This window comes from Lissotriton helveticus, chromosome 8, assembly GCF_964261635.1.
Source record: "Lissotriton helveticus chromosome 8, aLisHel1.1, whole genome shotgun sequence".
Classification (NCBI taxonomy): domain Eukaryota; kingdom Metazoa; phylum Chordata; class Amphibia; order Caudata; family Salamandridae; genus Lissotriton; species Lissotriton helveticus.
In genome coordinates, this window is record NC_136069.1 from 1,269,180,309 (window position 1) to 1,269,204,992 (window position 24,684).

Below are 24,684 nucleotides of genomic sequence, written 5' to 3' on the forward strand. Positions count from 1 at the left end.
AAAAACCAGGCAGTGCGAACGGAGCCGAGGGTAAAACGCGGCCATCTCGGACGCGAGCTTGGTCCTCCGTGACTGACAGTGTCGAATGCCGCGGAGAGGTCTAGGAGGATGAGGGCCGCTGTTTCTCCGTTGTCCATCAGGGCTCGGATGCGTCGGTGGCAGCGATGAGGGCGGTCTCGGTGCTGTGGTTGACTCGGAAGCCAGACTGTGAAGGGTCGAGGGATCCATTCGTCTCGAGGAAGGCGGCCAGCTGTCCGTTGACGGTCTTCTCGATGACTTTGGCTGGAAACGGGAGCGCGAGAGGGGCGGTAATCTTGAGTTCGGTGGGGTCCGCTGTAGGTTTCTTGAGTAGAGCGCTGAGTTCGGCGTGTTTCCAGCTCTCCGGGAAGGTGGCGGTGTCGAAGGAGGTTTTTGATGATGTCCCGCAGGTGGGGTGCGATGACAGCGTCGGCCTTGTTGAATACGTGGTGAGGGCAGGGGTCGGTCGGAGATCCGGAGTGGATGGAGTTCATCATGCGGACGGTGTCTTCGGTGCTGATCGGAGTCCAGGCGCGGAGGGTGGTGGTGGGCAGTGTTGCTGCGGTCGTGGCGTGCGTCGGTTGAGTGCTTGGGTTTGAAGCTGTTGTGTATGTCCGCGATTTTGTTGTGGAAGTAGGAGGCGAGGGAGTTGCAGAGGTCTTGCGATGGGGTGATGTCGTTGTTTCCGGCGTTGGGGTTGGAGAGCTCTTTCACGATGTTGAAGAGTTCCTTGCAGTTGTGTGCGTTGTTGTCCAGCCGGTCCCTGAATGCAGTTTTCTTGGTGGCGCGGATCAGTTGGTGATGCTTCCGGGTGGCGAGCTTGAGGGTGGTCATGTTGTCCGGTGTTGGTTCCCTTCTCCAGGCTTTCTCGAGGGCTCGGCAGTTCTTCTTCGAGCTCTTGAGTTCGTCGGTGAACCATGGGGCTTTCTTGCTGCCGGGTCTGCTGGGCGGGGTTCTCAGGGGGCGAGTTCGTCCGCGCAGTTGCTGATCCACTCCGTGAGGTTGTCGGCGGCCTTGCTGGGGTTCGCTGAGCTGGCAGGAGGTGCTGGCTCAGGGTAGCGGCGAGCTGGTCGGCTGTGATCTTGGTCCAGCTTCTTCGGGCAACTGTTGCTGTGGTGGTGGGATCGTCGCTATGAACACTACTTAGTTCAAAATGTTGGCAATTATACTAGATCTATTCCAGGTTTACACCCCTTGACGTCACCAAATGTGTCAGACCACTCTGTCCCATTGGTTGCTCATGATAGGACGAGATGATGTAGTAGGTAAAAGTATACAAATCCAGAAGAATGTAGTAATCCATTTCTCACAATTTCCTTAGGACCACTGTAATTTAGTCATATGATTGTTTGCAGCATTTGGAAAGTAGACGATTTAATGCTCTCATCTCTTGTCTGTCTATTCTCAAGCATTTGCTTTAGGAAGTAACACTTTTGTTGCAAGTCCAATCAAATAGGCTACAAACGTGAAAAAAGGAAATTGAGTGTTAGAACACAATGGAAACTTTATGAAAGGTTCCCATAGGATTCATACTATTCAGTTCATACTAGGAAAGGAAGCAAAGTTTGAGGCCTTCATTAAATACAGCTAGAGCACGATTCATTTGGGAGAAAAAATTAACCTCACATTACATAAAACAGTGTATTAATTCTTCAATTAAGTGTATTAATATAATTTCAATATAAATTACAATTAATTCATGTGAGTATAGGGTACTCATAAACATTCTAACATTCATTATTACTTTACATATAATTTTTGTGAGTCTCACTAGCACTTTATATGTTATTATATCATGCAAGATTTAAAGTACATCAGAAATGAACTTTTACGAAGTGCAATTCATAACATAACCTCGTGTAACATCTACTTTTCTTGTCAATGTCAGTGCTCATGTTGCACATTCTGGGGTTATTATCCATTTTCTAACACATGTAGCACTTTTATTCTTATATAGAAATTTTCTGTGTTATCATTTTATTTACTGCGTTTATCTAAGCATAAGATCACGTTACTAAAATGTCAGATTTCACGTTAACTTTAACTGTATCTGTCAATAAAAGAATAGTGAGTTAAACCAACTTCCTATGGCTTCACTCCTTTGGGGCTTACCTGTGCGTTGGATTTATATGGCTGTTGCCCAGCCTTGGAGTGACACCCACCGCGGGTCGGCGGGCCCGTGCTGGCTCCCAGGTGGTGCTGGTAAAAATGGGAGGAAGGCAAGCTTGGCGCCATAGCAGGATGGTGCGAGCTTGTACTCTTGTTGGCAGCTGTGAAGCAAGGGCAGGCCCCCGCCAGGACACATCATCGATCCACTTGGGCAAAAAGTATGTTTTATTGAGTAATGAAGAGCGGACCCACTGGGGATACATTTCATGCACTACAACGACCAGAAAGCCGCAGTGGTGGCCACGCCCACTGGGTCGGACTCATTCCTGTCTTTCAAACGCCACTGAAGAAGGGACTACAGAATTCCTAAAGCGCGTCTGGCGTAACCTTTGATGCCTGTGGCTGAAGGGCTGCTTGCCTGCGAGCTGTCAATAAAAGAATAGTGAGTTAAACCAACTTCCTGTGGCTTCACTCTATTGGGGCTTACCTGTGAGTTGGATACATATATATATATATATATATATATATATATATGTCCTATGAGCTACGGTATTTAAACCTCAACGAACCCACGGACACGGCAGCTTGTCATTTGAGGAAGAGTTATGTAAACTCGAAACGCATCATGCCTGTGTGTTTTATTTAATAAAAAGAACTCTTGCAAGTACTGATGGGGTGGTCCGTGCAGCGTGATGCATTGCGCACGTATTTTCTGGATATATATATATATATATATATATATATATATATATATATATATATATATATATATATATATATATATATATATATATATATATATATATATGTATGTAAGTATATGTATGTATATATATGTATATATATATATATATTCACTGAAAAAACCATAGGTTATAGACCATATATAGTTAGGAATTAGCATTTACAAAACCTTGAAAATTCACTGAAAAAACCATAAGTTATACACCATATATAGTTAGGAATTAGCATTTAAAAAACCTTATTTTACTCACACAAAACCATTGAAATTCCATATATAGTTAGTTGTACTAACTATATATCGCGCACCCGCAATCCACTGCTGATCATGTCACATATTACATCATTCATGACATGGTCAGTGACATCACTGATGACATCACTGATGACATCTCAAATGACATCACTGATGACATCACTGATGACAACTCAAATGACATTACTGATCACATCACTGATGACATCATTCATGTGATGATACGATGAACCTCTTCAGACTCTAATATAACCTTAGATACACTCAGTGTAAACACAGACTCACAGATTGTCACTCATCCATGAAGTTACACACACACCTAGTCAGTCATGCAAACAATCGATCACACCTCCATTTTCTCAACTATACAGTTATACACACCTTACTTATTCAAACATATACTAAAACATATTTACTCTCTTATACAATCCTGGATACAAGTTCACAATGATGCATACAGACACTCACACATTCACTGGTTCTTATGTACAGTTATTTATATATGGCAAGTCTCACATGTACTGTGTTTTACATATGTACTTACTTTGACATGTAGCACTGAGATATCCATTCACTCAAAAATACACTGATGCACACAGTCAACCGCCCATACAGCTGTTTCCACATGCACTTTTTAACCCATACATCTAGTGAATCAACTGCTCACACATCTATGCACAGAGTCATACACCTCCCAGCCACCCACACACACACTCAGTCTCCCATACAAATACTTGGGCAACCAATCAATAACCCATATAGTTACTCATATAGCTACTGATCAACACATGCAGCAGTTTACAGAACAACAGACATAATGATGCACAAATTAAGACAGTTTAGTCACTAACCCATGCACTCAGTGAGACACATTTAATCACTCACTCATACAGTCAGTCATGCCCCTACTAAATCCTTCATCCAGACACTTATACATCCACTCATTCTTCAATATGTAAGACATATTTTAACTTTACAGAAAAATACAGTCACTGGATGTTGTCATCAGTGATGTCATCAGTGATATCATTTGAGATGTCATCAATTATGTCATTTGAGATGTCATTTGAGATGTCATCAGTGATGTCATCAGTGATGTCATTTGAGATGTCATCAGTGATGTCATCAGTGATGTCACTGACCATGTCATGAATTATGTAATATGTGACATGATCAGCAGTGGATTGCGGGTGCGCGATATATAGTTAGTACAACTAACTATATATGGAATTTCAATGGTTTTGTGTGAGTAAAATAAGGTTTTTTAAATGCTAATTCCTAACTATATATGGTGTATAACCTATGGTTTTTTCAGTGAATTTTCAAGGTTTTGTAAATGCTAATTCCTAACTATATATGGTCTATAACCTATGGTTTTTTCAGTGAATTTCATTGGTTTTTTAAAAGCTAATATCTATAGCTGTAAAATGTATTCTTCTTTAAATCCAAAAATATATTTTATATGTTTATTAATAATTTTTTTTAAATATTTTTTTTGTTTCGCTCCCGGTCCGCGAACCGGGAAGCTTCCCGTTAGCTCAATTTAAAGCCGCGACCCGATCCGCGAACCGGTAAGAAATCAACATAGTGACGGTATCGCGTTGCCGCGTAATGCGTCTTATGACGTACTGCGTTAGCGCACCCGGAAGTGCCCCGGAGCGCGGACCGAGGCGCGAAACGCAGCTCCCCGGAAGCGATCCGCGGCGCGTTGCGAAAACGCGACGTATCGCGTTGCCGCGTAATGCGTCTTGTGACGTACCGCGTTAGCGCACCCGGAAGTGCACCGGGGCGCGGACCGAGGCGCGAAGCGCAGCGACCCGGAAGCTATCCGGGGCACGGACCGGAGCGCGTAACGTAAGCATAACAGGTCATGTGACTTGTTAATAACACTTTTCATTGGTTCATTTCACTTTTGGTTTCATAATGATGTAAGGCTAGGTCAGGTGACCTAAAAATAACACTTTTAATTGGTTGAGAAGTATTGTTTTTCCCAAATGATGAAAACCCCTCATTCTTTCCTCACTCTGACTTTCATCATTGTGAGAGGAAGACCTTTACTACTATATGAGAAATGGCTTCATTGGTAGCTTCAGCTGGTGGACCCCCACCACCACCTCCACCTCCTCATGGGAAGAGAGGACCACCTCCCCAGGTCATTACCAACACTGAGGAGGAAGATGAAGAAATGGATGAGGAGGGAGAAGAACCACAGTTCTTAGAAGAGGTGCCCCGGGTTTCCAGAAAGAAAGCCAGTTTCATCTGGCAGTTTTATTCGATCCCTCGTGGCCAAAAAAAAGTCAATGCGAGGTATGTCACCTGCCGCATATGCAAAGAACAATTACCAAGAGGGACGGACAAGAAATATAGCTACGGAAATCACACAATGCACAGGCACATGACAAGGAAGCATCCACTAAATTACAGCCGGGCGGAAATAAGGGATATGCAGGACAATCCAAGACCAACTCCTGTGGCCAGACCAAGATTACCAATTGCATTAACAACAGAAGAGGCACGGGAAACTGTGCCAAATATACAAGAAAATTTTAGCCACATGATACACTGTTGTATGCACTGTCGTGCGTTGTTAGCGTGTGGCAACATGAGCATCAATGCTATAAACCTGGCGTATGAACACCATGATTGCCCTAACCGCCCCCAGTAATTTTTTTTTTGCTCCTGTTGAGCCCTTTTCAACGCCTGTTTTTTGTTGTTCCCCCCCCCAAAAAAAACCCAAAAAAATATAAAATCGTTCAAAAAATACAAAAAAAACAAAAAATAAAAAAAAATAAAAAAAATATATAAAACAACAAAAATATTTTAAAAAAAAGTTATTTTCAGAACTACCTTCCCTTTCAAAAAAAATTGCTAGAATGTTTAGCACTCTGGCAAGCTCTATTTCTTTTGGTTCGCTCCCGGGTTAGCTTCCCGGTACGCGGAAAAACTGAAAACTGCCGCTAAAACCACTTTTGCACCAGTTTTCTGCCAATAAAAAGAGCAATAATTTTATTGGCTGTATTCATAATATGCCCCTTAGTGTGCTTCAACTACACAGAGAAAGCATTATGAACAAGTAGTGATAGAGTGATCAGTCAAAGACACTAAGAGTAATAGAGACGGAGTGAGTGAACAAGAGTGAGGAACTATGAGAAGAGAGGGACTGAGAAAAAGAGTGGAAGGAGTTGAGTAAGTAGGTAATAGAGAAAGGAATGAGGGAAGTAGCAAAGGCAGGAAACTGAGGGTTAAAGAAATGAAGCAGTGGAACTAATAGTAGGTGAATGTGATAGAAATGTAACGAAAAGAGTACAAAGCATTTACCTTATAATTGTCGTTAAATTACTCACTTTTTGTTTTTATACTTTCAATCTGTGAAAGAGAGAACAAACATTTCAAAAATATTAAAACATGTATTTAAAAATTACAAAAGACAAGGGAAAAGATTGAAGGACAAACAGTTTTTCAACAACTTTGACACTTACAGAAGCTTCTGCTTCTCCAGGCCCCCTACACAGTCCTAAAGATATACATTTTAAACTAACAGTATCTTGATGCAGATGAAGTGAGGCCTATCTTAAAACATGGTGCATCTTTTGCATTGCTGTTGTCTCAGAAAAGTGTCGCAAGACACTAAAATTTTAAATAATTGCTTCAGGATGCCAATAAGATGTGTCCTATCCAGAGGTTTGTTTGAGGTGAGGCCTACTCAGGGTTGCAGATGAAATTTCGAGTTGTTGAAGAGAATAGAGGACATAATACATGTAAAGGTCTACCAATGAAGTGAGTCATGTCCACTGCACTCTTGAACAAAGTCCAAACCTCCTATGTTTCCCTGGACAGACCTAAACTTGATCTGCACAATGTGATTCGTAATGATAGGAAACACAGGTGATGTAATTGAAATACGTGCAATTTATTTTGCTCATTTCACAATCACATCACTTGTGTTTCCTTTGCTTAGGTATCTCATTGTGCAGATGTAGTCTAGCATATGAAAGAATACGCAGAAGTGCAGCACTGCATGCAACAACTTTGACACTTACAGAAGCCTCACCTTCTCCATGCCTCCTACACAGTTCTACATATACATCATAAATGCAAACAGTACAGAATTAATTATACATGTTAAATGGTTTATTTTTGCTGTTCTCAGAATGTATCAAAATTCACTAAAAACAGTGACTTGAAGGTATTCATCATATAACAGCGGGGGAAAAAAAACACAATCAAAATGATTGTGTTTAAAAAACCCATACAACATTAGAAATCAGAATTCAGAACTCCTTAAAGTTAACTTACTTTCCATGACGTCAAAGGATGTCCTATGAACAGCTTACACTCTTTTGTGCTGTTATTACTTTCAGCCCGCCACTTTCTGAAAGAAAATCTCCATCGTTTTTAAAAACATGTTACATGCAATAAATGACTTCTTGCTCTCTACCACAAGTTTCCACAAGGCCAAATCTTGTCAGACCCATTTATAACTCTTGGATTTCTTGTAAGCCAATCCCGTCATTTGGCATTTCCGCAACTTTCAGAATTAAAATGTTGAAGATCATTTTCACAATCCTGGAATAGTAATATCTTCCCCTTCTTGCTCAGTCATGTTCTACATTTCCTAAGACACTGATACTGCTTACTATGAAGCAGACTTACACTAACTCTATGACTACTACAATTATTTAATTCTCTACATCACTTTCAATCACAAAGCAATGTAAAACAGTAGACAGCGTTGCAGACTTACATTCCCTCTACTCTATGTTTTGATTGGCTGCTTCAATTAGCTTATAAAAAGAAATAGTTTTTCTGAACTCATTCAAAGTGCATTTATTTCTCCATGACGTCCAGTCTTATGGTTAGAACTTATGTCTCTGAACTACACTTATCCTCAAGGCCAAATTGTGTAGGAGACATTAGAACTTCTTGAAATTCCACAGAGCACATCCCAAGATTATTTCCCTAAAATTTTGGTTTTAAAAACACCAGGTAAGGGTTTTTAAGGTCATACGGCAATTTTTTTTAAAAAATTAAAACAGAATCGTTGCAGAATGACCAGCCATTTCTAGACTTTAAATAAGCTGTGTAATGTCCTGATGTTATCGAAGGGCCGTCATGATATATAATTGCTGCAGTTACAAAAGTCCTTCCTGATATTGACAACTGCGAAGCTACAAAATTTTTAATTAAAGTTGTCAATTTTGTTCCATCAGGCCTACATCGTTGGAACATTAAAATGACATACTGGCCATATGTTCGTATAAATAATGTGGACATCATTTCAGATTTACATTGGCTACACTCCATGTTGTGATCAGCTGCTTTTACTAGCTTATTAAAGGAGACTGATTTACTGTCTGGCAAAGTTAAATATATAAATCTTTCTGAGTCTACACTAGTAGTACTTGATACCATACAGTTCTCGCAGTCATGCTGCCATTGATAAGAAAGCCCAAACAGCTGATCTACATCTACACCTTCAGCATGCAATACATCAAGCATATACATTAAAAACTCCTGACAATCTTGCTGAATATTTTGAGAGAATTGTGTTTGGCCTGAACATCTGTCTAACAGATTTCGAATTTCAGACACACTTTCTATGTTTCTTCTATCAGTGCTACATTTCTCTAACACAGAATTTAACAAACTGCAAAATCTTTGATCAGAATTGACCACAATCTCTTCTTTTACATTTTCTAGAGAAAACAAAACATTAACCACTACATTAGCATAGCAGTTGACACCAGAACTGTTTTCAAATTGAAAACCAACAACATCTTCAACAGAATCCTTTTTGTTTCTGCTTGTAATTTTAGGTTCATCGACTTTTCGTCTTTTTGCTACAACCTCCCCAGTATTGGTCACATTTCTTCGTTTCCGGCCTACCACACGTTTCTCAAACAAAGGATACTGAGGCAAATGTGACGCATACTCTCTTCTTAACCTATTGTATTCCTTAACACAATCTAGATCCGCACAAATGTTTGTGATATCACACTCAATCAAGTACAATCCCGATAAAGTTCTAAGTCGTGACAATGCCACGTATGCCATACCCTCCTTGAACACAGAACTGCCAATATTCACCAATGCACAGTCTACACTTAAACCTTGCGATTTATGGATTGTCACCGCATATGCCAAGCAAACAGGAAACTGCTTACGGCGAACATATAAGTCTTTTACAAGCAAAAATCTAGCAGAGCAACGACCAATTAGCTGTACTTCCTCAATGCCATCAAATTTAATTTTTAAAAATTCAATTCCATCTCTATTTCTGTATTTTACAAAATCAACAACATTACCCATTGATCCATTTACCAGACCTCTTTCAACATGTAAATTCCTTCTTAAAATTATACGGCAGTACAAGCACACATTCAGAGTCTTTTCAAAACCTGCAGTTTTAGATATACTCTTCTCTAATGAATCCAATTTTGTTTTCAGATTCTCAGACAAAATAATTGTTGATCCCATATGCTCTACTCTGTCAATAGCTTCCAGTTTCACAATCTCTTGCTTTTCTAAATGCAACATTTTGTTGTTGAATTTGGCACATTCCGCAAGAGTTGGCATCAAACATATTCCAGATTTCTTATCAGTAATTTTCTGAAAAATATTCTCAGGCACAACATCTTGTTCTGGATATAAATTTGACAGTAATCGTGCATGTAAAGCTTCTTTCCCATGCTCGGTCACTTTTCCAATTCTAACATCTTGTAGAATAGTCTTGTAAACTTCATCCTTCGCCTGACGCATATTTTCATGTAGTTCAGCATAATTGAAGTTTAACCATATATTGACGTTGCCAATGCTGCCTAGGCACTTCCTGGTATCTTCATGCGTGAGCATTTTGAACACAAGTTGCCCTTTCACTGGTGTCAGCTGCAGAAGATCTCCGAAAACAATGATGTGTTTGCCACCAAATAACACATCATACTCTGTTTTGAGAACTTCTTGCATCCTCAAATGCACAAAGGCAAGCATGACATTGGAAACCATGCTTACTTCGTCAATGATAAGAAGTTTCATTTTCCTCAAGATTCTTGAAACTTCAAAACAAGCATCTCCAGATAGCTTGTGATATTGTAATTTGTTGTCATGCTCCACTGGCAGCATCAGTAAACGATGTAAAGTAATCCCTTTAATGTTATGTGCTGCCAGTCCAGTTGGAGCGGTGACAACACAAGACAGCGATGACTCTGTCCTTTCCTGCAAATAGCATGGAATTGCTTTAATGAGGAAACTTTTTCCAGTTCCCGCTTCTCCACTCACGTACAGTCGGACAGGCTTCAACGACGTACATGAGCACTCTTTCTTGTCATGACTTAATCCATGATCAATTTGCATGGTAACTTCGTCATATATTTTCCTCTGCTCAACGTTGAGTTGTCTTTCCAACTCTTCTAAGTTAACCGCATCCTCCTGAGCATGTGCCATGGCTCTTTCCACTTCATTCATGGCAGTGGCAGCTTCATTTTCGATAACAGGTCCTCCTAGTGGATCCTGACTCAATGAAGCAGAACTCTGACTGTCCTGAGAACTGTCTCTGGCAATCTCGGCTGCAATCGTTGCTTCCTGCTCAATTTCCGCATTCAACATTTCTACATATTTGGGAAAAGCAGGACATTCTATGGTCTCCTTGGCGGCATTGAAAGAGTCTTCGTAACAGAGGAAATCTCCAAGCAGTTCCTCTTCTGCACGCCAAGGCTTGAAAAGTTGCAAAAGTGCTAAATAGAAAAACTCCTTTTTTTCAGGAGATTCGCCACTCAATTTTCGATGGTTTACCAAGTGGCATTTTCTTTGCTTGACCAGACATCCCTCACTTCCTATTACAGCATACACTCCTTTCTCAGTATCTTCTTTGATGTTCCTCTTGAATATGTAATTTTGAAGAACCTCATACAGACAAACATTGTCGAGGTGACTGCTTCTATTTGGATAATATGTATCCAACATGTTGGTCTTCAAAATGTCGGTACTGTTTGGCTCCTTTTCCGCCAAATACTCAATTTCCCGCACAGGTTTCAGAACTCGATTACGCGTTGCAGCAAGACCAAGACTCGCCCAAACGATACTCCTGGACTTGGCATAGAGACTTGCTGAAGACAACCGGTCAGAGCATTCGTAAGCTCCAATTTCTCGATGCGACAACATCTTCAGACTGAAACTGTACAACTTCTTGCTGAGGCTCTTTTCATGGGAAATGTCCTCCCACATATCCTTCAATTCTGTCTTCTCTTTTTTGGTGATGTAAGACGTCACATACCGAGCCACAGCCATACAGTTATCAGCCACAAACTGTATATCCATGTTAGCATTCCACATGGACAAAATCACCGGGTTGTAGTCGTTGATGTACTTGGACTCTTCGTTCCTCCTCAAATTGTATGTGTTTTTAGGTGATTTCTTCATGACATTATGTCACAGCGAAGACATCAAACTGTTTACTCTTCCTTTAGAAATCACCGGTCGTGGAAAGCCGAAACGACATTTGGTGTAGAACTTGTCCTTGTTTCGGAATTTACGACGGCAGTACTTTCCACATCGATGGCTTTGGAAACGCAGAACTTTTTCTCTTAGGCTTTTCTTCTCCTTTGCGTTTGGAACAGCACACGTAGAATACTGTTGGATGAAACTCATCACTGAGTCTTCTGGATCCGTTCCAAATTTAGGTGCATCCTTGATCCACAGCAACATATGTATATGAGGAGCACCTCTTGCTTGGTACTCCTTTCTCCAGAAGAAATCCAACACCTCTCCAAGAGGTGGATTCTTCTTATTCATGATGAAAGACATCATAGCTTCAAATCTATGATTGAAGTACCTACATACATTGACTGGATCCAAAGAGCACAGTTCTCCGGGTGTCTTGAATTCGATGTTATCTACGTTAGCATTTGCCTCTCGTAGAAATTCAAGTAAGTCTTCCCAGCCATACTCGGCACAGCTCAGAGTGAGGAACCATGTGGGAGTACCTAAGTTCCTCAGCATACATTTTAAATCACCATGACAACGGTACCAGTACTCATTAGTACCACGCTGACACGCCATGAGATTAATCAGGTGAGAATCCAAAATACTCTCTTGGACATTGACTTTATCCATAAAGTCACTTGCCGAGATGTTTTGCATGTGTATACCACTTTTCAAGATGTGGTTCACTGCATATGACAGTCCAGACAGATCGCTTTCAAACAGGAGATGAAACAAATAGGGAATGCATTGTCGAAACCTAGCATCTCCTGCATACAATCGCAAAGTCCGGTATTCAGAAGCAGGAATTTGATGAGGTCGCTCATCATATCTTCCTCCCTGACCTGTTGGCAAAAGCTGTGGGAAACACCGAGCTTCCAAACTTTCCTCCCAAACACTAATGGGACTCCCTTTGGCTTGTTTCATTTGAAACAACTCAATAGCATTCCCCATGACTTCTTTGGAATGCAAAGGATGAACACTATAATGTTCATATATTTCTTCACTAGTAGAGGGTTCTACTTTCTCAATTTGACCAGCACACAAATCGCTATCCTCTTCCTCACTTACTTCCTCTTCTGCAACATATACATTCTTATAGTATTTATTATTTTTTTCAAATACAATGTTGCCTTTTTAACTTTCCTAACATCTACTAAATCTTGCCATATTTTCTTATTCTTTGTCGGAACCCCATTAACTAAGATAACCAGAGGTTCCTCTTCCACTTTTTCTACTCCAATTGTGTTAATGTTTTTCTTCAAATCTAGAGGCAAATAAACAACTCTTCCCTTTAATCCTCTCTGTAAATCTGATGGAGGCAATTTCCCTGTCTTTGGCTCCATTCTTACAATAGCCTGAAAGGGATGGATACTTTGAATCAAAATAGATTCATAAGTATTTAAATCCTTCAATTCAGAAGGAATCTCAACCAATTCCAGATTATTATGAACTGCTCTAGCAGGCATCTGGTTTTGATTTAATTTGCAACAACAATAAGTACACACACGTTGATCAAATCCCAAATCAAAACAATTTTCTACCATCAAGTATGTTGCAAAATCCTTCCATTCACTATTATTTTCCCTTTCACTTTTTGCATATAAATCCACTAACTTAGTCTGATTCTTATAATAAGTGCGTCGACAACACACACAAGTGAAATTAGGCCTCTCACTTGATTTCACCTGAAACGTCGCAATTTCCCTCTGGAAATTATCTGTACTGGAAACCTGTACACTATCTTCCACATTACCCTCTTCTTCTGGGTCAATTTCAACATTCTCCTCTTTACTTCCAAAGTAACAAAACTCTATTTCTTCACATATGTTCTTCACATCTATTTCAGAACCATGCAAAAGAGCAGCGCATAATTGTTTAAGCATAATTGCTGGACTCTTAGCATAATACAACATTCTAACTAATTTCCTCACTTTATTATGATGCACTGCTAGCATCCTGAAATGATGAAAAACACTCTGGCATACTCTCCTGGAAAGACAAGCCAGTGAATGACCATGCAAACCTGTCACTTCTCTCACTCTGCAAGGATCTAATTCTTGCAACAACTTCATTTTCTGCTTCAAACTTTTCTTATTAAATGACCGTACAAAATCACAAAGCAAATTGATGGAATCCTGTCGCACACTGCAAATACTACTACACTTCCAGGTGTACACAGGACCCTTAGCACGTCTTCCTAAAACCTCATTACCTAACACCTCTTCTGCCTCTGTTGTCACAAGTTTTTCTTTTTCAACTGGACAACCATCTTTCACTTCATAAGCACGACCACTGGTGTCAACTGCATGCACCAAATCATTATCCTGGAAATAACTCTCCTCATTAAAAAATGCCTCACAGCTTGAACTATGCATCCATTCTCCAGAAAAAACTTCACAAAAATTACTACGATTAACTATTCTCTTCCATCTACTATTTCTTTTGAAATCATAAATTGCCTTGTTTAGCTTCCTAATTCTATTGATTATCAAAATAAATAACTTACGTTTAATTTCAAATGCCTGATCAATAACTTTCTCAACTTTTTTTTTCTCTTATAAAAAACCAGTTTCTGTTGACCTTTCTTAATATTTTTTTAACAAATTGCCAATTATCCTGTTGCGGAACACGAATGTTCCTAAACTGTTGTTTCCTTCTACTATCATGCACAGAGTTATCTCTTGCTCTAGCAGTAACATTTTTGATTGGCCTTTCCTTTCCATTTGATTTGCTTATCTTTTTATGGACTGAAACATTTTCTGTAGTAATATTTTTTTTACTACACATATTTCTTATGAAATATTTTGTGCTCTTACCCGGTGCTTTCTTCGTGACTTGACAAATCTTTTTGTTAGAGGACTGCTGCTTATTTTGTTTCACCTGCTGTCTTTGACGTTTTGCAGCCTTTCTCTGTCTTTCTATTGTTGGCATGGTGAAATCTTGAAATGATCTGCAGTTGAATCTGTGGTAAAAAATGTTATTAACCATTATTACCAAACAGTAAATCAATAACAATGATCAAAAACTTAACACACTACTTGACATTTTAAATAGAAGATTTTTTAGTCCTTGGCAAATTTACAATACAGAAATAGCAGAAAAGAAATGACATTTATATTTATGTTACCTGTGCTATTTTATATGTGAATCTGATCTAATTTTATGAGCATATTTTAATATTTTATTGAAGACACTACACATAACCTGTTTTTGAAGGTGTCTTTATTTTTAAATTAAACGGTTTACATTTTTACTTTTTATTAATTATACATTTTAAAAATAAATGTTTATATTTCCATAGGCTCAAGCAGGTCAGCTTCCCACCCTATGTCATATAATTCGGACAAATCTGCATCCTCATCACGCTCTTCTTCATCCTCAGGATTTAAATCATCCAATGGATCAACATCCACTGATGTTTCAATTACAAGTTCAATGATGAGGTCAAAATCAACTGATTGCATATTGTCACTCATGTTGATGTTGTCTTTATCTTTAAAGAAAGATAACAACAATGAGATGTTGCAGAGTAAGAGACAAATCTCAGAGATTATAATAGTAAAATTGTTTAACAAGAGTAATATTTTGCAGCTATTATTTAGCCATGTCCAGCAATGCTGATCAGGTGAAGAATATGTCGAATTTTTCAGTGAACAGGACTCATCTCTTCTTAACCTTGGATAAGCCTCACCGACTCTGTGTGTCCTGCACATACTTAAATGTAAAGGGGCAGATTTATGTTAAATGGCACATCCCCAGGCATGCACCAGTTAACGTGCACCGCTGCTCTGCCACCCATGGTGTGCCGTATTTACAATCAGATAGGAGAAAACTGCGTCAAAACCCTGCGCCTGCTTTAAGCAGGCATAGGTCTTGACGCAACATTGTGGAGATGGGGCACCCCTGAGCCTTGCTTGAGCTGCATCGCACTTGCGATACAACTCCAGCAATCACTACCTTTACATCACAGATACATCACGCATCTGTGCCATTTTTGCCCCATGATGCCCCGCATTGTAAATGCAGCACACCATGGGTGGCGGAACAGCGGCACAGGATGACTGACACATCCCTGGTGATGCACCAGTCATCATAAATCTATCCCTAATCTTCTTATCTTGTTACAGATGAACCGCCATATGTACCATCAAACTATTTTGCATTTCCTAAATAGCGAATTTTAAGGAATAAATAGCAATTCTTTACCATTCCTAATTTGCAATGAGCAAATTGCTAATTGCAAGTTACCCATTCATTTCCATGGGCTAGGAGCCTCATAGGAATGAAGGTTTAATTTGCGATTAGCAATTTGCTCATCACAAATTAGGAATTTTTCCAAGGGTGCAGGGGTGTCTCAAGAACACCCTGCTGCACCCCTGAAAAAGAAATTTGGGGGCATATGGCACACATACATGCCCTAAGGGCATGTGTTTGCATCATATGGGACCTTTTGTTTTTTTGAAAAAAAGCTTTTTGAAAAGAATTCACAAATTACCACCAATTTACCACAATAGTTTCCAAATCCTTAATGTCATTTTTTACATATTTTTTGTTTGATACATTGCATTTAAGTAATCGCAAAATTTGCAAATCCTTCAGTGCAATCGCAAAATAAGGAATAGCAAATTTTGCTATTCCTTATTTTGCATCAAACTTGTTTGATACATACCATTTGTCTAATTAGCATTCGCAAAGGCCGAAATTCGCAGAATTTTGATCTTTGCGAATGCTAATTAGCTTGATACATATGGCCCCAAGTGAGGCCTGTCTTGCAACATGGTGCATCTTTTGCATCACTGCTGCATCGGTTTCATGTGGTACGTTTTTTTTACACCATGACATATCTGCCTAAAAGCATCAATTTGTAATTTTGTCGCCTCATAGCAAATCTTTTGCACCGCCGCTGCATCATAAAAGTGACGCACAGTGGCGCAAAAGAGGCATACACCTATCATAAATCTGTCCCTAGCATTTTAAATGATTAATCCAGGATGACGATAAGGTGTGGCCTATCCAGAGGTTTGTTTAAGGTGAGGCCTACTCAGGATTGCAGATTAAAGTTACGCTTGATGAAGAATACAGAAGAGATAATACATGTAAAGGCCTACCAATGAAGTAAGTGATTTGCACTTTATTTCGCCAGTCATCATAAATGTATCCCTAAGCTTCTTATCTTGTTACAGATGAACCACCATATGTACCATCAAACTATTTTGCATTTCCTAAATAGCGAATTTTAAGGAATAAATAGCAATTCTTTACCATTCCTAATTTGCAATGAGCAATTTGCTAATTGCAAATTACCCATTCATTTCCATGGGCTAGGAGGCTCATAGGAATGAAGGTGCAATTTGCGATTAGCAATTAGCTCATCACAAAATAGGAATTTTTCCAAGGGTGCAGGGGTGTCTCAAGAACACCCTGCTGCACCCCCTGAAAAAGAAATTTGGGGGCATATGGCGCACATACATGCCCTAAGGGCATGTATGGGCGTCATATGGCACCTTTTGTTTTTTGGAAAAAAAGCTTTTTGAAAAGAATTCGCAAATTACCACCAACTAGAAGTTGGTGGTAGTTTCCAAATCCTTAATGTCATTTTTTTACATATTTTTTGTTTGATACATTGCATTTAAGTAATCGCAAAATTTGCAAATCCTTCAGTGCAATCGCAAAATAAGGAATAGCAAATTTTGAATTAAGGACATTTTAAGTCATTTCCACATGTGCAGTGTTTTCAAATTATGATTTGAAAATCGTTTTTGGGGAAAAGTAATGGTTTGCAAATTTATGACAAGGACATAATGGTGTATGCTTCTCTATAAGGCATTTCAGTGTCTCTGATGTCATTTTTCCCATATTACATTATAAGACCTTTCCCCATGGAGCACATTCCTTGTAAATATGCTCCCACCTGTGCATGGTGAATTTAGATTTTGACTGTTTGAGTCACATAGCCATGTTAAAAGTGACCCAAAAAAATTGCAAACGCTTTAAAAAAACACATTCATGTGTCTTAAGGACATTTTAAGTCATTTCCCCATGGACAGTGTTTTGTAAGTGGCGCAAAAGAGGCATACACCTATCATAAATCTGTCCCTAGCATTTTAAATGATTAATTCAGGATGACGATAAGATGTGGCCTATCCAGAGGTTTGTTTAAGGTGAGGCCTACTCAGGATTGCAGATTAAAGTTACGCTTGATGAAGAATACAGAGGACATAATACATGTAAAGCTCTACCAATGAAGTAAGTGATGTCCACTTCATTGCGCCAGTCATCATAAATCTATCCCTAAGCTTCTTATCTTGTTAGACATCAACCGCCATATGTATCATATAACTATTTTGCATTTCCAAAATAGCGAATTTTAAGGAATAAATAGCGATTCTTCACCATTCCAAATTTGCGATGAGCAAATTGCTAATTGCAAATTACCCATTCATTTCCATGCGCCAGGATGCCCATATGAAAGAAGGTGCAATTTGCAATTAGCAATTAGCTCATCGCAAATTAGGAATTTTTCCAAAGGTGTAGGGGTGTCTCAATAACACCCTGCTGCACCCCTGAAAAAGAAATTTGGGGGCATATGGCGCACATAAATTTTAAAAACATTCCTTTACCTCAAAAACGATTTTCAATTCATAATTTGAAAACACTGCCCACAGGGAAATTACTTAAAATGTCCTTAAGACACATGAAAGTGTTTTTTTATTGCCTTTCCAGCATGGTTGGGTCACTTTTAACATGGCTATGTAACACAAACATTTAAAATCTAAATTTGCCATGCACAGGTGGGAGCATATTTACAAGCAATTTGCGCCACAGAGAAAGGTCTTACATTAAAATGGGAAAAATAACATCAGGGACAGTCAATTGCCTTATAAAGAAGCATACACCATTATGTCCTTGTCATAAATTTAAAAACAATTCCTTTTCCCCAAAAACGATTTTCAAATCATAATTTCAAAACACTGCACATGGGAAAATTACTTAAAATGTCCTTAAGACACATAAAAGCGTTTTTTAATTGCCTTTGCAGCATGTTTGTATCACTTTTAACATGGCTATGTAACACAAACATTAAAAATCTAAATTTTCCTTGCACAGGTGGGAGCATATTTACAAGCAATTTGCGCCACATAATTCATAATTTTCTCCTTAAAGCACACTATTCTCTATCTAAATTAAAGAAATATTTTCTCACCTTAGCAAATACTTTGAGTTTGAAAACAGTCTCAGAAACACACCAATTTGTCTTCAGCAGAGCAAAAGGTATGCACTCCAGAGTCTGCAGCTATCAAAAGCACAGAAATGCTGTAATTCTTCACACATATCTCTCATGTCACCCAATCAAAACTCTTCCCTCACTTTTTTTCAAATGAAAACCCTTCCCCCCTCTGCCCTTTCTGCCTTTTCAGCATGGCAACCACCTCTTGGAAGACTTCTGGTGTTTGCAAGTTCACACAACAATGTTGCAATTGAACTCTGAACTCTCAGTGCACCTGCATATCCAGTGCATTCTTTAATTTAATGATTTTTTATTGACCATTCAAAATACATCTTTCAAATAACTCATCCGTGCACCCTAACTTTCTGTTTTCAGCAATCAAAATCCACCAATCACTGTTACTGCTTCATGAACACAGAAACTCCACAGTTTTTTTCATTTTAAACTCTCATTTTTTCAACTGCCATTTCATTGCCACACTTCATCTGACTGCAGGAGAACCTTCTCTCACCATGTTTTCTGTCTGGATTGTTGGACATAGTTATATTCACTGGGCTCAAAGGTACATTGAAAACAGGAATTTACCTAACCTCAATTTACAAGATGTGGAAATTAAGTGGTTTGGCCACAGAGGATTAAAATGTCACCAATTGATACCATTGGTGAAAACCTTTATGCATTTGCCCAAACCTGACCTGTTAATTGTGCACTGTGGAGGTAATGACTTGGGCACTTTGACTGGTGTAGGTCTGGAAATGCTTTTAAAGGACACCTTTGAGCAATTAATGGCACTTTTTCCTCAGACTGCCTTGGTATATTCAAATATATGCCAAAGACAGAAATGGAGGTGGTCAAACCAATTTTGTCCACAAATTGAGAAGTCGAGGAAGCATGTAAACAAATCTGTTTCAGCTTACATGAGAGACCATGGAATGGGCTCCCTGTACAACAATAACTTGCGTTACTACATGCAAGATATCTACAGAGGAGATGGAGTTCACTTCTCAGATGAGGGCAACAGAATTTTCACTCTGAATTTAAGAATGTGCATTGGTACCTACTTATAAGTACCTAAATGTACCATGAACCCAAAAGCTCTTCTCAGAGCTACCCTACATCTGATCACTCACAATTATTATTTTACTCTAACATTTTTCACTAATTTTCAACAAAGTACGCTTCCTGGGGCGCTACCCGGTACGCGAACCGGGAGCTAACCTCGCGAAATTTTAAAAAAAAATGGTTTTTTTTCGCACATATGGGCCTCCTCAGCCACCCTCACAAAACCTAGGGGGTCAAGATAAGTCTACCGTGCCCCCTTCTACCCATTCTGAACATTATTTGCCCTCCATCTTGTATCTTAATTCGACCGAAACACAAAATGGTGGACTCCCGTTACGCTTAAGGTTCGCGAACCGGGGCGCTCAACGGTTCGCGTACCGGGTCGCTCCCTGGGAAGCGCACCATCAAAAAAGGTGGGAAAGTAGTTCACAGAAAAGCCACTGGAGACAATTTCACCAAATATAGACTAGCTCATACTACATACCAATCCCTACCATTTTCACAAATTTGATTGGAATTCCATTTAGCCATTTAGCCTGTAGACCTCTCTAAATACCGTGAGGTAAATTACTTCACAAAACACATCTGAAGTGTTGGAATTGACAACCAATGAAAATGTTACTTTCATTTTCTACTTTTTTTACCTGACATTTGATTGGTTATATACCTGAATATATATAAAGGAAGAGAAGAAAACACAGCCATTTTGACTACTACTTCTTGGTGTACATTTCAATAGGATTTTCACTAATTCCTTCAACTTCTATCTAAAGGTAAGTTTTTATTTTTAAAACTGAAGTATATTGTGCACTATAAGTTAATATGGTAAACTTTTTCTGATAGTTATATACTATCCCTCTGTAGTAGTTATAGATTTAGATAGACTTCTCTGTTATAGTTATGGATGGAGTTAGGCTTCTCTTGTATAATTATGAATTTACTTACGTTAAATCACATACACTTTTTTATATTCCTACTTCCACTCTGATACTATACACTGCCCAAAATTAATCCCAACAGTGCCCTATCTCTACTAATATATATTTTTTTTATCTAAATTTCAGGCAAAATGGAAGGCGAACAGAAAGTTGAATTTCAAATTGTCCTGCAAGAGAGCAGCCAAGAAATCAATGATGAAAATGATATTGAATTTTTCGATGAAACTTTAGACAAAGAACTACTGCAATGTGTACAAGCAGTAGATAACCTCCTTGAAAATGAGGACATTTTACACCCTCAGAGACTACAATGTATATTCAATGATAATTATGAAATTTCTGACAATGAAATGTTAGAAAGTTTAATAAATTATGAAACACAATCACAATAAAAAAAATGCTTAAAAAATAAAGAAAATAAAAAATAATCAACAAAACCAACAATCAATTAACATACAGAATTTGAAAAGTCTATCATTCATTTTTCATTGCAGTACGCTGCCCAGAACGCTTCCCGGTTCGCGGACCGGGCGCTCCCCACGCAAAAAAAACTAAACATTTTTTGTTTTTTTTGCCCCGCGGGGCCCTTTTAAAACCTCCACATTAAACCTAGGGGGTCAGGGAGGATCTAGTATGCCCCCTTATGGTTATTTCCCCCTTTGTTTTGGCCTCCTCTTGTCTCTCAATCCTACCGAGAGACAAGATGGCGGCCGCTCCGGACTGTTTAGAATGTTGACAGACACCGGAGAGCCAATCAGCTTAGCTACGCGAAGTTCCGGTACGCTTAAGGTCCGCGGACCGGAGCGCTGCCCAGAGCGCGCTTACAGATATATATCTTTTTTTAAACGTTAATTTCTCAAAATCCACTGGAGCACATATATTGAGACCTAGAAAAGGCACATCGGGCTACCAGTCCCTACAATTTTGCCAAGTTTCATGCAAATCCATTCAGCCGTTCGGGCTAAAAGTGAGGCCAACCGCCCTATGGAAAACTCAATGTTAAAAACACGTTTTGGGACCCCCCTTTTTTCTCGGCCCCCCCTTGACGAACCCCCCCCAAATTTCCAAGGGCTGCTCAGAAACAAAATGTTCCATTTTCCAGAAAATTTCAGCCAATTCCGTCCACAAACACCAAAGTTATTAGACATAGAATTTTCAAAAATCCCATAGGGAAAAAATCCTAACTATATATACCTACTGGCGACCGCCAGTAGGTAATATATATATATATATATATATATATATATATATATATATATATATATATATACACCTATGGAGGGAGGGGCAGGGGAATTATCATCATGATGTATTCACAGGGGCACACAAAGCGAGAAGCTTCTTTACAAGTAGAGCATAACGTTATATTAGAAAGACATGAATTGTCAGATCATATCTAATATGAAGAGCAAAGTAACAATGCTGTTCTCTGGACCAATTTTGTTTCCTATCTTGTCTGCATAGTTTAAGAATTGTCTCCTGGTGTTTTGCTAACTGCACTTTCTGATACAAAATCTAACTATGAAAAACCAAAGGGGATGATGGACGGAGCATTGACAATACAAACACTCACCCCCAGTCAACTGATCTGGGTTTAATCTATCACCGTTCTTTAGCTCACTCCGCCACCCCAGTTCAGACATGGCCATATGCAAATCAGTCTGACCCTGTGCCTCATGGGAACAGTCCAGCCCAAACTGCCAAGCCATGTCTTCCCTGGACCAGAATCAAGCTTCCCAGGACCGGTTTCTGGCATTACAGCCCTCTTCAGCCGGGCTTGCTTGAATCCAGTGGCAAAGTGAGCAAGGGACTCACGTCTGAGCATACCCTGCCAACTTAGGGCGAACAAAGAAAAACCAAAGGGGATGATGGACGGAGCGTTGACAATACAAACACTCACCCCCAGTCAACTGATCTGGGTTTAATCCATCACCGTTCTTTAGCTCACTCCGCCTCCCCAGTTCAGACATGGCCATATGCAAATCAGTCTGACCCTGTGCCTCATGGGAACAGTCCAGCCTGAACTGCCAAGCCAAGTCTTCCCTGGACCAGAATCAAGCTTCCCAGGACAGGTTTCTGGCATTACAGCCGTCTTCAGCCAGCCTTGCTTGAATCCAGTGGCAAAGTGACCAAGGGACTCCTGTCTGAGCATACCCTGCCAACTTAGGGCGAACAAAGAAAAACCAAAGGGGATGATGGACGGAGCGTTGACAATACAAACACTCACCCCCAGTCAACTGATCTGGGTTTAATCCATCACCGTTCTTTAGCTCACTCCGCCACCCCAGTTCAGACATGGCCATATGCAAATCAGTCTGACCCTGTGCCTCGTGGGAACAGTCCAGCCAAAACTGCCAAGCCATGTCTTCCCTGGACCAGAATCACGCTTCCCAGGACCGGTTTCAGGCATTACAGCCATCTTCAGCCGGGCTTGCTTGAATCCAGTGGCAAGTTCGGGCTGGACTGTTCCCATGAGGCACAGGGTCAGACTGATTTGCATATAGCCATGTCCGAACTGGGGTGGCGGAGTGGGCTAAAGAACGGTGATGGATTAAACCCAGATCTTTTGACTGGATGTGAGTGTTTGATTGATTCAGATGCTCCGTCCATCACCACCCCCTTTTGTACCGCTTTTGGCCGCCATAAGTGTGGCAGGGTATGCTCAGATGTGAGTCCCTTGCTCACTTTGGCACTGGATTCAAGCAAGCCGGGGTGAAAACTGCTGGAATGCCAGAAACCGGTCCTCAGAAGCTTGTTTCCAATCCAGAGAAGACATGGCTTGGCAGTTCGGGCTGGACTGTTCCCATGAGGCACAGGGTCAGACTGATTTGCATATAGCCATGTCCGAACTGGGGTGGCGGAGTGGGCTAAAGAACGGTGATGGATTAAACCCAGATCTTTTGACTGGGTGTGAGTGTTTGATTGATTCAGATGCTCCGTCCATCATCACCCCCTTTTGTACTGCTTTTGGCCGCCATAAGTGTGGCAGGGTATGCTCAGACGTCAGTCCCTTGCCCACTTTGCCACTGGATTCAAGCAAGCCGGGCTGAAGACGGCTGGAATGCCAGAAACCGGTCCTCGGAAGCTTGTTTCCAGTCCAGGGAAGACATGGCTTGGCAGTTCGGGCTTGACTGTTCCCATGAGGCACAGGGTCAGACTGATTTGCATATAGCCATGTCTGAACTGGGGTGGCGGAGTGGGCTAAAGAACGGTGATGGAGTAAACCCAGATCTTTTGACTGGGTGTGAATGTTTGATTAATGCAGATGCTCCGTCCATCACCACCCCCTTTTGTACCGCTTTTGGCCGCCATAAGTGTGGCAGGGTATGCTCAGACGTGAGTCCCTTGCTCACTTTGCCACTGGATTCAAGCAAGCCGGGCTGAAGACGGCTGGAATGCCAGAAACCGGTCCTCGGAAGCTTGTTCCCAGTCCAGGGAAGACATGGCTTGGCAGTTCGGGCTGGACTGTTCCCATGAGGCACAGGGTCAGACTGATTTGCATATAGCCATGTCTGAACTGGGGTGGCGGAGTGGGCTAAAGAACGGTGATGGATTAAACCCAGATCTTTTGACTGGGTGTGAGGGTTTGATTGATTCAGATGCTCCGTCCATCACCACCCCCTTTTGTACAGCTTTTGACCGCCATAAGTGTGGCAGGGTATGCTCAGACGTGAGTCCCTTGCTCACTTTGCCACTGGATTCAAGCAAGCCGGGCTGAAGACGGCTGGAATGCCAGAAACTGGTCCTCGAAAGCTTGTTTCCAGTCCAGGGAAGACATGGCTTGGCAGTTCGGGCTGGACTGTTCCCATGAGGCACAGGGTCAAACTGATTTGCATATAGCCATGTCTGAACTG